Below are 16,289 nucleotides of genomic sequence, written 5' to 3'. Positions count from 1 at the left end.
GCATCACTAACAGGAATGTCTGACAAGACCCTTGACAGCAGTTAGTCCAACTGCATCCAATATTTGCAAGGACTAACTGTGACTAGAGTTCCATAGAAGCAGAACATAGACAGCACAAGTGCCACTCATATGACATGCATTATGTACATTACATTCCATGCACATGTCAGCCCATTTCCTAACTCCTGACACACCCATGCACCTGGTCACAACCCACCTGTCGGAAGAGGTCCCTGGAATACTAAGATGTGTACCCTGATAATACCTCCTCTACACACACAGACCAACATTAGCAAACCAGTGTGCTACACCCTTTCCTAAGGTATGCCATTGTCATATAACATCTGACCGCATGGACGTCAGGTCAATTTATACACTGTCTTCTAGTTTCAAACCCCTGTTAGCACATGTAGATTGCTTCCCCTTGTGAAAATGTCTGTTGGCCCTTAGAATGCAAGTCTCACCTACAGGACTGGAGAGAAACAGATGCAGCCCACACCTGTGATCACCTCCATGCACACCACCCATTTCAAAAAGCACTGCCCCTGATGATGCCTGGAACAGCATAGGAGTTGCCATTATGTCAAATACACCGTCAACCATTGATACTAATTAAGCCGTGTAACACAGCCCTTGGGTTCATTTGTCACCTTCAAAAACACAGGACGTACACAGTTTGACATGTCAACTGTCTAGTTTGTCCTCCAAACAGTCTCAGTCAGACCACTGATTATGTAACTTGTCCAGTAGCTGGCTCCTGAATCACCTTGCATTCTGTCAGCCTGACTGGCAACTGTCTGTGTGTCACACTAAAGTATCCCTGTGTCTACATATGTACCACACGTGCGTAAGCAAACCTCCCATTCATCAGGGGGCATTGGGCATGGGCTTCTTCCATGCATACCCAAATACATTGTATAGCATCATCTGCCTTTTAACTGTACCATTTGAGTTACATCCTCTTGGAAATGCAAAATTCATGGCCCATCCCTTGTCTGGGTTGCATATATGCATGAATGACACGGTGTGACAGTGTCCCAGGGTCATAGGCAGGGATTGGGTACGGGGCTTTCAGCACAACCAGCAACCTCTGATAATGTCCATGAATAATACACAAATGTCAGAACCATGACAGTTCACACACAGCATCACAGTGCGCACAACATAGTGATGGGCCGTGTGTGGTGAATAGCTGTGAGAATAAACAGCACAGAGGCTATGATGTTCCCAGATGCAGTGGGAAGTGCAGAGGCCAACCTGTGTACAAATGTTGTAATGACACCTGCCGGAACATGACAATTGAGAAATGATCTCACTCAGCGCACCAAGGTTGCCCTGTTGACTGTCTCATTACACGGCTTTAGTGACAGGGTGGGACCATCCACATGTTGGTTCACATGTCCACATCTACTTTACTCACATTGATCAACAAAGGATACTCAGTAGTTACAGGAATAGCTGCCACTGACTCATGATGAGTCCTGGTCCGAACTGTGACAAATTACACCACAAACAATCTACAGGATCATCATTGGACCAGACACATGAACAAGACACCTATGTGCAATTGATCACTGGAAATATGTGGACACGTGCTGTCTTGTATGCTGGTCCACCACAGCCACTTGATAGTTGGGGCTTACTTCTATGGCCTCAACTGTGGTGTCATCATACATATGAGATTGACCCTTGTCTGTCTGTGCAAAGAACATGGTACCCACTTCCTCAATGCATGTGTATGACTCACTGTGGAATTCATCAACTAGTGCGTAGGAAGCTCTTACCAATACTCTAGGACATAGGATGTAGAAAATGTGGACCATTGACATGAACATGCGTCTGCCATCCATCTGGTGCATGCTATGTCACATGTGGTGTCTACGTGACCCTAAAACTTGGAAGTATACTTTACAGGTGTTGTTACATGTATGACTAACACATGCCCTTGCTCATTTTAAATTTGACTTGCATCTTAGGATTGGACACATGGACGTCACATTCATACAACCATATGTACAATTATGCTTCATGTGATACACACACACTTGGTCAACCAACACATTATTTGCCAAAGCACACAATTTGCGCCAAAGGCATTTAGGTATTGTACATATGTGCGTCACAATGCTATCCTCTCCTTATGCCAAACATGCCCAATTTGTGCAACACATATATGTAGGCCACACTTATGACCATCTATTGCGTCAGCCAACTGTAAAAATAATGTGAAGGGTGTAGTGGATGATGTTCCGCTGCAGTATGATGTCACACATGTGAACATACACCATCAACACCATTCTGTCTTCAATTAGCCAATCTCTGATGTGTTCCAAATGTAAAATAACCAAAAAACAAGTAAAAATGCCCCAAACCAGTTCATGCACTGTAATTTTGATGTCCCTAGCGGAGTGCGTCTTTTTTTGTTTACCAAAACTGTATTTGCGTCATTTTTTTTTATGCACAGGAGGGAAATTTAGCCCGCATCCAGATATTTGTACAGTCCATGTATCATTATGTGGATGCGGGTCAATATTCACGTCTGTGCGTAAAAAAAAATGACGCAAATACAGTTTTGTGCAACAGAAAATGATGCATAATGCAAAAAAGGCGGGACTTTTCATACAGGAAGTGATGTAATAGGATATCCTGTTTACAGATCATGTACAGTGGGTGTACTTTCACTTTCACTTTGCAGTCTATGATCCTTCTAGACTGTGTGGCTGTGTAGAGAGTGTTGTCCAGAGATTTTGTGCTGTATTTGTCCTGTGTGCTATCTGTAAAGTCATTTTGTGAAATAAATATTGTTTGTGTATACTGTAGTACTGTGTGTTGTCTACATTTGTCCATTTATCTTGTGTATTTCTTGTTTGTGGGAGTCTGTTGTGGGTAGTGTTAGTTTGGGGATAGTTGGGCTCTTTTAGTGTTTAGGTTTACTTTTTTTCTGTCTTTTTACCCCTACTTTCACCCTTTTCCCCTTTCTATTTCTTTTACCCCTATTCCTTATCTTCATCTATAAGTATGTCTGGTAGGCCACGTCTTGGCAGGATGGGGGAAGCAGAGTTGGGGGGCTTCATCTGGCTGGTGACACATTTCTTGCCGCTCATCATCCAGGCAGGGTCATACAGTGGTATCCGACAGAGGCGCGCAGAATCCGGTGGGGAAGGTGCTGCATCACCTGCAGCGTGTGTATGCCAGCCAGAGGAGTGACCACCAGCTGAAGTACCGGTGGGCTGACCTCATCACCAGGGAGCAGGATCTCTTGGACCACCTGGGAATCATGATTGGTGGCACCGTTGGTGAGTACGACTATTGTTAATGTGCACGATTAAATGCTCTGTAGTGACATCAGGGGATTAGTGCAATGTCTGCCAGCTAACTTGATGACTGTGTGTAATGCTGGGGAAATATAAGGGGATCATTGATGCACTATGGCAAGGATCACAATTGCTAGCTGTCAGGTAGCACGTGCTCAGCAAACTTACAGGTAACTTTACCATGAAGGAAATTGGTGCGGCCTTTTTGTCAGCACAGCTAACAAAATAGGAGCCAAGCATGTCTATATAGGGTACTATTGACAGAGAAGTACAGATGTACCAAGATTTAGGCCAACTATGTTGACGCAATTGCTAGACTGACTTTAGAATCACTACATGATGCTGAAAATGAGTGCTGCCTTCACGTCAATTGATAATAGCAAAGTGGCTCAGACATTGCTCTCATGTTAGTCTGGTGAGTGTGGAAGGAAAGCGTTCACAGAAGTACTATGAATGTGTGGGATTATTGTGTTTCTTGATCTTTTTGGATACATGTCAGTTCATGATTTCAAAACATCGTGAAAAGGTGTAAGGTGCCCTCAGCTAACATCTTAAGATGTTTGTTGGAATTAGTTGAGCCACAATCCAAATATGGACGGCAGTCCAAGTGTATGCACATGGCTTCACATCTCCATGGTTGGTGCAAATCACCATAGCTGGGCCACATCAATTGACTATACTGTAACAACAGGATGGCTCACAGGAGTCCCTGCCCCTCCCTCTGTACATTGGGCCTATGTGCAATAAATGTGTCATGGCCACAAGGCATGTTTGACTGGTAATGCAGTCCTCAAGTAACCAGGCGTTGGATGTTTCGCTTGGATGCACATGATGAGACGATTACACTCCATGGGGCATATTTATACTCCGTTTGCGCCGAATTTGCGTCGTTTTTTTAGACGCAAATTAGACGCAAAACTAACTCCATATTTATACTTTGGCGTTAGACGCGTCTAGCGCCAAAGTTCACGGAGTTAGCGTCATTTTTGGGCGTGAACACCTTCCTTGCGTTAATGAGATGCAAGGTAGGCGTTCCCGTCTTAAAAAATGACTCCCAGGCATGTGCGTGGTATTTATACTCCCGGGCAAAAATGACGCCCGGGAGTGGGTGGGGCAAAAAAACCCGCATTTGCGCCTCTTTTTAACGCCTGGGTCAGGGCAGGCGTTAAGGGACTTGTGGGCTCAGAATGAGCCCAGAGGTGCCCTCCCCTGCCCCCAGGGACACCCCCTGCCACCCTTGCTCACCCCAGGAGGACACCCAAGGATGGAGGGACCCATTCCAGGGAAGAAAAGGTAAGTTGTGGTAAGTATTTTTGTTACTTTTTTTTTTGTGGCATAGGGGGGCCTGATTTGTGCCCCCCTACATGCCACTATGCCCAATGACCATGCCCAGGGGACACAAGTCCCCTGGGCATGGCCATTGGACAAGGGGGCATGACTCCTGTCTTATGTAGGATGTGTCTGTCTGTGTCTGATGTAAGTCAGGCCTCACTGGAAGTACATGTTGTGTACTAAGGCCCATATTTCTACTTTTTGACGCAAAACTGCGCTAACGCAGTTTTGCGTAAAAAAAATTCGTGCCGGCTAACGCCATTCTGAAGCGCCATGCGGGCGCCGTATTTAATCAATGACGTTAGCCGGCGTTAGCCGCCGGCGCTGCCTGGTGTGCGTGGAAAAAAACGACGTACACCAGGCAGCGCCGGCGTAGGGGAAAATGTAGTTTGGGCGTCAAAAAATGGGGCAAGTCAGGCTGAGGCAAATTTTCGCCTCAACCCGATTTGCGTAATTACTTTTCACTCCCAACCCCCATTGAAATGACTCCTGTCTTAGCAAAGACAGGAGTCATGCCCCCTTGTCCAATGGCCATGCCCAGGGGACTTATGTCCCCTGGGCATGGTCATTGGGCATAGTGGCATGTAGGGGGGCACAAATCAGGCCCCCCTATGCCACAAAAAAAAAAAAAATTACTTACCTGAACTTACCTTAATGTCCCTGGGATGGGTCCCTCCAGCCTTGGGTGTCCTCCTGGGGTGGGCAAGGGTGACAGGGGGTGACCCTGGGGGCATGGGAGGGCACCTCTGGGCTCCTTCAGAGCCCACAGGTCCCTTAACGCCTGCCTTTTGCAGGTGCTAAAAAACGGCGCAAAAGCGGCCGTACGTCATTTTTTTTGACCCGCCCACTCCCGGGCGTGAATTTTGCCCGGGAGTATAAATACGACGCACATGCCTCGGAGTCAATTTTTTAGACGTGAACGCCTACCTTGCATCTCATTAACGCAAAGTAGGTGTCCACGCTAAAAAATGACGCAAACTCAATGGACTTTGGCGCTAGACGCGTCTAACGCCAAAGTATAAATATGGAGTTAGTTTTGCGGCGGAATTGCGTAAAAAAAAAACGCAATTCCAGCGCAAACGGAGTATAAATATGCCCCTAAGTTCTGCATTTCCTGACATGTCTGACCCTATGAGTGCTCTAGGGTTTGCTGACTCCTAATTGTAGATAGACCTTACCTGTGGTGTGTCTGTAGAGACAAACATGTGTGGAGTTGCCTATACACTCTTCGGTGTACATATTGTTGGCAAATTATAGTTGTGTATCCACCGCACCCCATCAAACACGGCCATGGGTTTGTGAATGGGGTACCTAGTACTGATGCTACCAGTATGTTACACATACCTGTGAATAAGTGACGGTTTTGTTGCATACTAGTATACACTCAGGTTTGGCACTTGGTACCATGCTGGAAAGTCCAGTTACAACTTGCAGACCATGTGGCTTTAGTTTTGCTTTCCGTACACTGACATTTGTAGCCCAGCTCTTGGTGGAGGATATGCAGCATGATTCTTAGATGATAACTGTCAGAACTCAGATTGCAAGTCAAAGCCAGTTGTTACCCATCTTGTGGGTTATGGATGTGCTTTGTGTGAGGTGACCTTTGTTGTCTGGCCTGCCATATACTTCCTCAGGGACATTCAATGCTCTGTATCATGATATGAGCTGTTACAAGTACAGTAGATGTAATGTCTGATTAACTTGCTGCGCCGTTTCACACAATGCAGTTACTAATGTAGCACATCTGCATTTGTCTTCACAGCAGCTAACATGACTCCAGACCAGGTCTGTGAATTTCAGCGCCGGGCCATGCAATACCAGCACATCCTGCTTGTGGAGTCGGGGTTCCGGAGGATGGCCCGGCGATATCGCCATGAATGTGCCTCCGGGGCATGGCGAGCCTTCCCACAGGGGGGCCTACTTTGCCCACCACAGCCACCACAGAAACAACCACCAATCAGAGCCAGGTGGCCCCACCCACAGCTGCCACTGTTGATCCAACATCTGCTGGACTTCCTGGCCTCAGCATTGCCACCGGTGCAGGACAGCCCACACAGACCTCCTCCACCGGTACCCAGACTGCCACTGCTCCATCTGTTGACCCTGCAGCCTTCAATAGACTTGAACATAAGATGGACAAAGTGCTGTGCAAGGTGAGCCACCTGAGCCGGGACGTGCGGCACATTAAACGGCGGGACAAGGATATTAAGAGGACCCTCCGGAGGGCCAACCTCTAGACAGTTGATTTGATGGACATGATACCCTCCCCTCCCTCCTCTTTCCTTGTTCTTATAGTTAGCGGGCTTAGGGGGCTTAGTGTTAGGTTAGTATAGGCTGTTAGTTTAGTTAGTGTTAGTGGGTGTGGGGGGTCATGCTTGTTTCTTTTTTGACTTATTACATGTGTGGGTGGATGGGTGGATGGCTATGTTGGGGTTCTTGTGTGTAAAAAAAAAATATATATATATATATTTGTTTTGGATAGTATAGTATATGTTTAGGTTAGTATGTCTTGTCCTCAATGTGTCCCAGTCTCATAACGGGGGTGGGGGTGTAGATGTTTAGAACGTTTCGTTACATGTGATTAGTAAGTGTAGCTTAGGTTAGTTAGGGACAGTTGTGGGTAATGAGTAGTCAGGGTAGATTAGGGTAGGTAAGATTTTTCCTTCAGTTTCCTCATCTATGGTTAGCTTTTAATAAATATTTGGTTACCCCTTAATAGTATGTGTTGAATGGTACTTGATTGTGGGTTTGGATTCAGTGTACATCAATTTTGTACTATAACATCTGTGTCCTATGCTACAAACAAATCCCAACTGAGCTGTACAATTGGCAGCTAGCCCAGAGCTACCTTGCAAAGTGTCTACCCTTTGTTGCAACCACCAATCACAGTTAATATGGATCCCAATGTGTTTCTGTTGGTAAGTGTGTTTTCAAAGTCACTAACAGTGCTTCCAGACTTGATATTGGGGAAACAGTTTTAGGTCTGACTGCAGTGTGATGATCATGCACACCCTTATAAGATGAGTTCTCATTGGCAATCTTGTATTCTTGTCTTCATGACCCTCATACATCATTTGTGACACAGTTCGGCATGATTACCTATATGTATGTTAACTCAGACACCTTCATTTGTGCAGTTTTTTTTGTATTTACTTAGATTAGTGTGGCATGTTTATTGTGTTATTTTTGCATGTTGACAACATTTTGCGGCCACTATTTGATGACTTAGTTATCCCCTGAGGAAGCATTCTTCTGTCCTACACAGCATGGTGGTGTATGGTTTCTCACTTCATCAGATTATTCCCTCAGGATGGGAAGAGTATGATGCAATCATGGTCACTGTGCAGATTTCTCTAACGCAATACAACGCAAGTACACTGTTCCATACAGGAGGAAGAAAGAGAAGTTAGAGTGACCTGAAATATCAGGAGCAAGAACCCTCAAGCATCGTAATCGATGTCTGGCATCATCACTGGGTAATGCTCCTCGCCAGGTCGGTGGTGCAATACCTGACGGGCTCCCCACAAGGAGGAGCACTGTACCGTACTAATAGTACTGATAGTTACAAATGAAAACTAACTATCAAGAAAAGTAAGTGCTATCATTCGAGCACCCAAACCCAGTGGAGAGAACAATAGGCTTAAGGATAAAATTGGTAAAACAACCCTACATATATCATCATTTTAATCAATAGTCAGGGATGAAACCAAGATTAAAAACAAAAGAAAGTAATATAATGAGTGTCAATGCTCGATTACTTTCGATGAGAAATAAACTCAGAGAAAAAAACCTACTAGGAATCCTCTTAAAACAAGGTCAACATGTTTCGCGTCGTGTGGTCCCTGTGGATCCAATGACGCTTCATCAGGACCAAAATGTTAATGCGCTCTTCTCCAGTCAAACAAAAATCATACTCACAAAAGTTGATTCACTTACATTGTAGAGCAATAGGTTAAGTCACAGTCAGGTCGCCCTAATATGCATATGCGGTTCGACGTCCCGGAGGGTAGGTTCATAATTTGGACCTTCGGCACGCGCACTGATAGCCGAGTCTAGGGGACGTACTTACCAAGGAGCCTGCTCCCGACTTAGGGGTGGGCGACCTGACTGTGACTTAACCTATTGCTCTACAATGTAAGTGAATCAACTTTTGTGAGTATGATTTTTGTTTGACTGGAGAAGAGCGCATTAACATTTTGGTCCTGATGAAGCGTCATTGGATCCACAGGGACCACACGACGCGAAACATGTTGACCTTGTTTAAGGAGGATTCCTAGTAGTTTTTTTTTTTTTTTTTCTCCGAGTTTATTTCTCATCGAAAGTAATCGAGCATTGACACTCATTATATTACTTTCTTTTGTTTTTAATCTTGGTTTCATCCCTGACTATTGATTAAAATTATGATATATGTAGGGTTGTTTTACCAATTTTATCCTTAAGCCTATTGTTCTCTCCACTGGGTTTGGGTGCTCGAATGATAGCACTTACTTTTCTTGATAGTTAGTTTTCATTTGTAACTATCAGTACTATTAGTACGGTTCAGTGCTCCTCCTTGTGGGGAGCCCGTCAGGTATTGCACCACCGACCTGGCGAGGAGCATTACCCAGTGATGATGCCAGACATCGATTACGATGCTTGAGGGTTCTTGCTCCCGATATTTCAGGTCACTCTAACTTCTCTTTCTTCCTCCTGTATGGAACAGTGTACTTGCGTTGTATTGCATTATAGTAGGGAGAGTGTACACTGGACCAATCAATCTCCCGGTCCCTCCCCCCCTCTTATATTATACAGATTTCTCTAACTACATAATATCAGGACAGTTGTATTGACAAGCTACGTAATTTGACAGTAGGCACAATTCCATTGTGATCCAACACAAGGGTTTACCAAAATGCTTTTGTCATGCTGGGGTTGCTGTTTCCGACAGTGCAGAGGGACAGACTTAGCCAATGAGTAGGAGAGAGACAATCACTGGGCTGGGTGAGAAGATATACAGGGCCATATTTATACTTTTTGATGCAAAACTGCGCTAACGCAGTTTTGCGTCAAAAAAATTAGCACCGGCTAACGCCATTCTGAAGCACCATGCGGGCGCCGTATTTAATCAATGACGTTATCTGGCGTTAGCCGCCGGTGCTGCCTGGTGTGCGTGGAAAAAAACGACGTACACCAGGCAGCGCCGGCGTAGGGGGATATGGGGCAAGTCAGGTTGAGGCAAATTTTTCACCTCAACCCGATTTGCGCCATTTTTTTCGACTCCCAACCCCCATAGAAATGACTCCTGTCTTAGCAAAGACAGGAGTCATGCCCCCTTGCCCAATGGCCATGCCCAGGGGACTTCTGTCCCCTGGGCATGGTCATTGGGCATAGTGGCATGTAGGGGGGCACAAATCAGGCCCCCCTATGCCACAAAAAAAAAAAAAAAAAAATTACTTACCTGAACTTACCTTAATGTCCCTGGGATGGGTCCCTCCAGCCTTGGGTGTCCTCCTGGGGTGGGCAAGGGTGGCAGGGGGTGTCCCTGGGGGCATGGGAGGGCACCTCTGGGCTCCTTCAGAGCCCACAGGTCCCTTAACGCCTGCCTTTTCCAGGTGCTAAAAAACGGCGCAAAAGCGGCCGTACGTCATTTTTTTTTGACCCGCCCACTCCTGGGCGTGAATTTTGCCCGGGAGTGTAAATACGGCGCACATGCCTCGGAGTCAATTTTTTTGACGTGAACGCCTACCTTGCATATCATTAACGCAAAGTAGGTGTCCACGCTAAAAAATGACGCAAACTCCATGGACTTTGGCGCTAGACGCGTCTAACGCCAAAGTATAAATATGGAGTTAGTTTTGCGTCGGAATTGCGTAAAAAAAACCGACACAATTCCGCCACAAACCGAGTATAAATATGCCCCACAGTGGTTAGCAGAACAGTGCTTGAGTACAGTTGTTGTAAGACTGTCATGTTTCAAAACGCAGGACTTTGGTAATAGTTGGCCATGTGGCAGGGACTAGTGCTTCCGGGTTCTTTTCCTTGTGAATGTGATCTGTTCCATGTCTTCTTCTTCTGATGTGTGTGTTGCCTGCTTTGTCCTTGTTGTTGGTTGTGAAGGGGCAACACACACCTCAGTGTTAGAAGACGTGGAGTCAGACATCCCGGTCGCTGCTCCCTGTGAAGGTCTTAAGGGCAGTACTGCTGCAAGGAGGGCCTGCTGGTTCTTGGGAATAGCAGCCACATCATGATGGTAGGCAGCCAGTCGGCCCTGAGGGGTTCAATTTTGCATTTGTGCACGCGTTGACAGGATTGCTGTTGTAGGTGTTGGGTCAACTGTATTACAGCTGTGCTGATTTCCTTCTGGGTTTTCTGCAGTTCCTGCAAGATAGATGTTAGGGCTTGCATTGCTGCTGCCTGAGCTGCAAATGACATCATGCACGAACACACCGCCTCAAGGCTGGCTGCCATATTTTGCATCCCCACCCGCACCTCCTTGGCCAGCTCCCGCTGTACTCCGAGTACAGTTCTCTCAAAGCTGGTGCCAGTGTCGTCTGAGTCCTCAGCTGTATTGGAGCTGGCAGGTCTTACAATTGGGGTGGTGGGTGGTTCCGCTGCAATGGCTGCTTGTTCTGTGCTCCTCCTTGTGACAGAAGGTGGGGTCTGGAGGGTTTCAAGGACCTTTTGGATAGTCTCCTGGGGAATGTTTATCGGCTCGTCATCCATGTCATCAGAGAAATCTGGGACAGGCATATCGGCAGGAGATCCATCTTCCTCTGCAATTAAACAGGGTACAACTAGTGTGTCTGTGTTGTGGCAATTTTGATGTGACGTGCCTGCCTTTTGATGAATTCACTTTGTGATCTTGTTTTGTGTTAATATCTCCAGTCCTTCAGATGGGCATTGTTTCAGGCCTATGGCCCACCTGTGTGTCACATGTATGTTATTGAGTTATTAGACTTGTCAGCCTCATCGCCTCTAGGTGTTGATTTTAGCCAAATAGAGAATTGCCACCTTCTTTTCCTACTCGACCCTCCGTAGACATCCATTCTCATGGTGAGACCTTTCACTGGCTGTGGGTGTTCTGATGGCCCTGGCAGCACACTTAACAATCTGGACCTTCCCCAATCACTGATCGTTCAGATCGACTTAAATGTAATTGACATGTGGCATATCCTATGCATGGCAATGTTATGATCCGATATGGATGTTGACATTGTTAATGGGTCCTGCTGATGTTGGGTAATGTGTGTTACATTGGATTGCCCTGATAGTCGTATCAGTGTCCTATTTCATCCTCTGACTGTGCAGGTGTATTTCAGTGACCAGTTACATGTGTCCCCTCCTCAATGCTGTTGTCTGAGCAGTATGACATTTGGGATGTTGCCTTGTTACCCAGGCACAGGATGGACCCTGACATATGCAGCATGGGTGTGTCCTTAGTGCTGTGTCGCTCCTATTGTTGATTACTTTGGCTGATGTTTGTGACAACTATGGGCATTGACATTTGAGAGTACTGGGGCCTTTGTCTTGTTTCTGGGGATTGTTGCAGATGTCATCCTCACCCCCTAATTTAGGTGTGTATGATCCATGGGGAGGTTACTGCCATTGGCTACTTGAGCTGCACACAGAGAAGAGGTGGTAGTGGCAACTGTTGTCGCAGTTACATTGCAGTTGTCGGTTTGGCTAGAGGATTGCTAATAGGGCCCTAGTTAATGTAGGGGGTGTGTTGGCTGACAAGTATCCGGATGTAAGTTTGACGTAGTGGCCTTCCCTCCTGTCGTGGCTTTTCCTTTGCTCCATCATTGGCATGACAGCATGCCCCCATGGGACTGTTGTTGGTGTAGTGTAATGGTGTGCCCCAGCTTCTGTCTGTGCAGGCCATGTCCCAATGCCATGCCCCTTTACCCATGCCACTCCATGTATATGTTGACTTCCATGCATTTTGTGGTCGGTATCCCCCCCCACTTGCAGTTAACATTAGTGCATTTTAATTCCCCATGCAACTTACCCTGCATGTGCGTTGTCTCCTGGTAGTCTGCGCTGTCCTGTCCTTGAATCCCTGTGACGATCTCCTCAGGGATGACGGCTACGACATCTCCTCCATGTGGTCCAGGCCCTCCTGGTGTGCTGGACTCCCCCCTCTAGTCTGCAGTGCTGCCTTCCTGTTCCTGGCCATTTTTTCCTTGGTCCTGCGTTTGCAGTCATGCCAGCGTTTCTTGCACTTGATGACTTTTCTGCGTACTTCAGCCACACTGTTAATCTTGTCGACAATTTGTTGCCATATAGCCTCTCTCCTACTGATTGGCAACTTTGATGTGACAAACAGTTGGTGCTGGTGTTCCGTCACCTCTTTAACCAGAATTTCCTGCTCCTCTGCACTAAAGCGACACTTTCTTTTCTTCTTAAAAGTGTCCTGGTTCTTGTGTGGGTCCTCCTGGCTGGTTCCTGGTCTGCTATCATCTTCCTGGGGTCTGTAGTGGTGTCTGGGATCCATTTTGGCTCTCCTCTGGTGAAATGGCTGTGTTCGCTGTGTTTTTTGACGCTATTGCGTCCAAAAAAACAGTGCAGATCCGGTTTGCGGTATCGTAAATCGACCCACAGTCATTTCCGCCACGTTAACGTTGTTTTTCTTTACGACTTGACGCCGCGGTGTGCGTCAAAAATAGTGACTCCCACCTGTTGTTTGCACCGCCGCACGGCGCACCAAAATGTCGTTAGCCGGCGGTAATATTTTTGACGCAAAACTGCGCCGACGCAGTTTTGCGTCCAAAAGTATAAATATGGGCCCAAGTATCTGGAGGAACGTTCATTTTTTGGGGATGCTGAGCGGATTTTTAGTATTGTGCCCGTGTAACCCTTGCACAAACATCCCTCTTACCCGAGAAGCCTTGGACTGCTCAACCTGCGCTACTACTGAAATTCAAGTGCTGAAGGGGTAGTACGTGGCTCAGTTACTCAGAACCCATATGTAGGAAATGGCCCTTGTTGCAGTTACCCCCCACTTTTTGCCTGCTATTGATGATGACTTGCCTGAGAGTGTGCTGGGACCCTGCTAAGCAGACCCCAGCACCAGTGTTCTTTCACCAAAAATTGTCAACACCAGGGCAGTGCGCGCTCTACGGGCGACTAGAATGCAAAAACCCAGCACTCTCAAGATAACATAATTTATGCATTGTGCTCATATGTTGTTGTTTAACCTTTTGCATTGCAGAGTTCAATCCTGAAGACTTAGGGCCATATTTATACTTTTTGACGCAAAACTGCGCTAACGCAGTTTTGCGCCAAAAAAATTAGCGCCGGCTAACGCCATTCTGAAGCGCCATGCGGGCGCCGTATTTATTGAATGGCGTTAGCCGGCGTTAGCCGACCGGCGCTGCCTGGTGTGCGTGAAAAAAAAACATGTACACCAGGCAGCGCCGGCGTAGGGAAAAATGGCGTTTGGGCGTCCAAAAATGGGGCAAGTCAGGCTGAGGCAAAAAAATCGTCTTAACCCGATTTGCGCCATTTATTTTTGGCGCCCAGACGCCATTAACATGACTCCTGTCTTAGCAAAGACAGGAGTCATGCCCCCTTGCCCAATGGCCATACCCAGGGGACTTCTGTCCCCTGGACATGGTCATTGGGCATAGTGGCATGTAGGGGGGCACAAATCAGGCCCCCCTATGCCACAAAATTAAAAAAATAAAAATACTTACCACAACTTACCTTTTCTTCCCTGGGATGGGTCCCTCCAGCCTTGGGTGTCCTCCTGGGGTGGGCAAGGGTGGCAGGGGGTGTCCCTGGGGGCTTGGGAGGGCACCTCTGGGCTCATTCTGAGCCCACAGGTCCCTTAACGCCTGCCCTGACCCAGGCGCTAAAATCCGGCGCAAATGCGGGTTTTTTAGTCCCGCCCACTCCCGGGCGTCATTTTTGCCCGGGAGTATAAATACGACGCATATGCATCGCAGTCAGTTTTAAAGACGGGAACGCCTACCTTGCATATCATTAACGCAAGGAAGGTGTTCACGCAAAAAAATGACGCTAACTCCATGAACTTTGGCGCTAGACGCGTCTAACGGCAAAGTATAAATATGGAGTTAGTTTTGCGTCGAATTTGCGTTAAAAAAAATGACGCAAATTTGGCGCAAACGGAGTATAAATATGCCCCTTATTTTTAAGGTGCTTATAAATACTGTTCATTTGGAATGTATTGCTGCAGGCTTTCAGAGTGTGTCAGGGTGTGGTCCCTTTCCAGGGCTTTCTAGAAGCTTTCCCTGCAGCATGCCTGGGTGTGGTTGTGGGCTGGGCCAAGACTCTATAAATGGGAGCCAGCCCAGCTCCACGTGCTCACTATTCAGAGGTCCCGGTGCAGAGCAGCAGCAACTTCCTGAGCTCCTGTTCCGGTGGCCTGTTCTGATCTTCCAGGCCTCTGCCTTTCAATCTTCATTGGTGATCCTTGTTCAGGGCGGTAAGACGGAGGTTGGGCTAGGCCCCCGACTCCGTTATCGAGGACGCTCGAATTCTTGGGCCTAATTCTTGCATGATTAACAAATTACTCTTGTGCGTGTGAATGTGCACTTGGGCGTTTTGGGGCATTTGTATGCTGTTACTCGAATCGGCAAGACGCACAATTCTTTCTCCGTGTTTAATTCATGTTAATCATTGTGCGCTACCATTTCTTGACAATTACATGGTGGCCTTCGAATCGGCAAGACGCACAATTCGTTTTCCTGTGATTTAACCCTTGATAATTATTGTACGCAACCATTCCTTGACAGTTACATGGTGGCCTTCGAATCGACAAGACTCGCGATTCTTTCCTTGTACTTAATTCATGTTATTCATTGTGCGCTACCATTCCTTGGCAGTTACATGGTGGCATTCGAATCAGCAAGATGCGCAATTCTTTCCTCGTGCTTAATTCATGTTATTCATTGTGTGCTACCATTCCTTGGCAGTTACATGGTGGCATTCGAATTGGCAAGACGCACGATTCGTTCTCTAGTGATTGAACCCTTGGTATTCATTGCACGCTACCATTTCTTGGCATTTACATAGTGGCATTCGAATCAGCAAGATGTGTGATTCTTTCCTTGTGCTTAATTCATGTTATTCATTGTGCGCTACCATTCCTTGGCAGTTACATGGTGGCATTTGAATCGGCAAGACGCACGATTCTTTCCTCGTGCTTAATTCATGTTGTTCATTGTGTGCTACCATTCTAAGGCATTTACTTGGTAGTACTTGAGTTGACAAGTTGTGTGATTTTTTTCTGAATCTATGTTGTGTTATTCATGGTGCACAATCCTTCTATGGTGTTACTACCTATGTAAAAATATGCAATGTGCGCAATTCATGTTCCAACATTTTGAGAGAACAAAAAAGGCCAGAGGTTTAGATGTAATGTTGTGTGTTCCTAGTATGTATTCTCAAAAAGGATTCATGTGATGGTTCAGAACTTATTCAGATTGTTTTCCTGATTCTCATGCAAGAAAAAGTTCTTGAATTTGAAAGTTTCTTTTAACCCCTCTTGATTCCCTCACAGGTATCCAGTCATCTTGAAGCCTAGTCATTTTAAGTCTAATTCTTAGGTTGCTCATGTTTTCAGAATGACGATGCTTAGAGTCATAGCCTAGTATTGATTTCATGAGATGTAATTGTGTGTTTTAACCTTTTTCTTCCTAC

The sequence above is a fragment of the Pleurodeles waltl genome, chromosome 3_1 (assembly GCF_031143425.1).
Source record: "Pleurodeles waltl isolate 20211129_DDA chromosome 3_1, aPleWal1.hap1.20221129, whole genome shotgun sequence".
NCBI lineage: Eukaryota > Metazoa > Chordata > Amphibia > Caudata > Salamandridae > Pleurodeles > Pleurodeles waltl.
The sequence above is the reverse complement of the archived record's forward strand: the minus strand, read 5'-3'. Positions refer to the sequence as shown.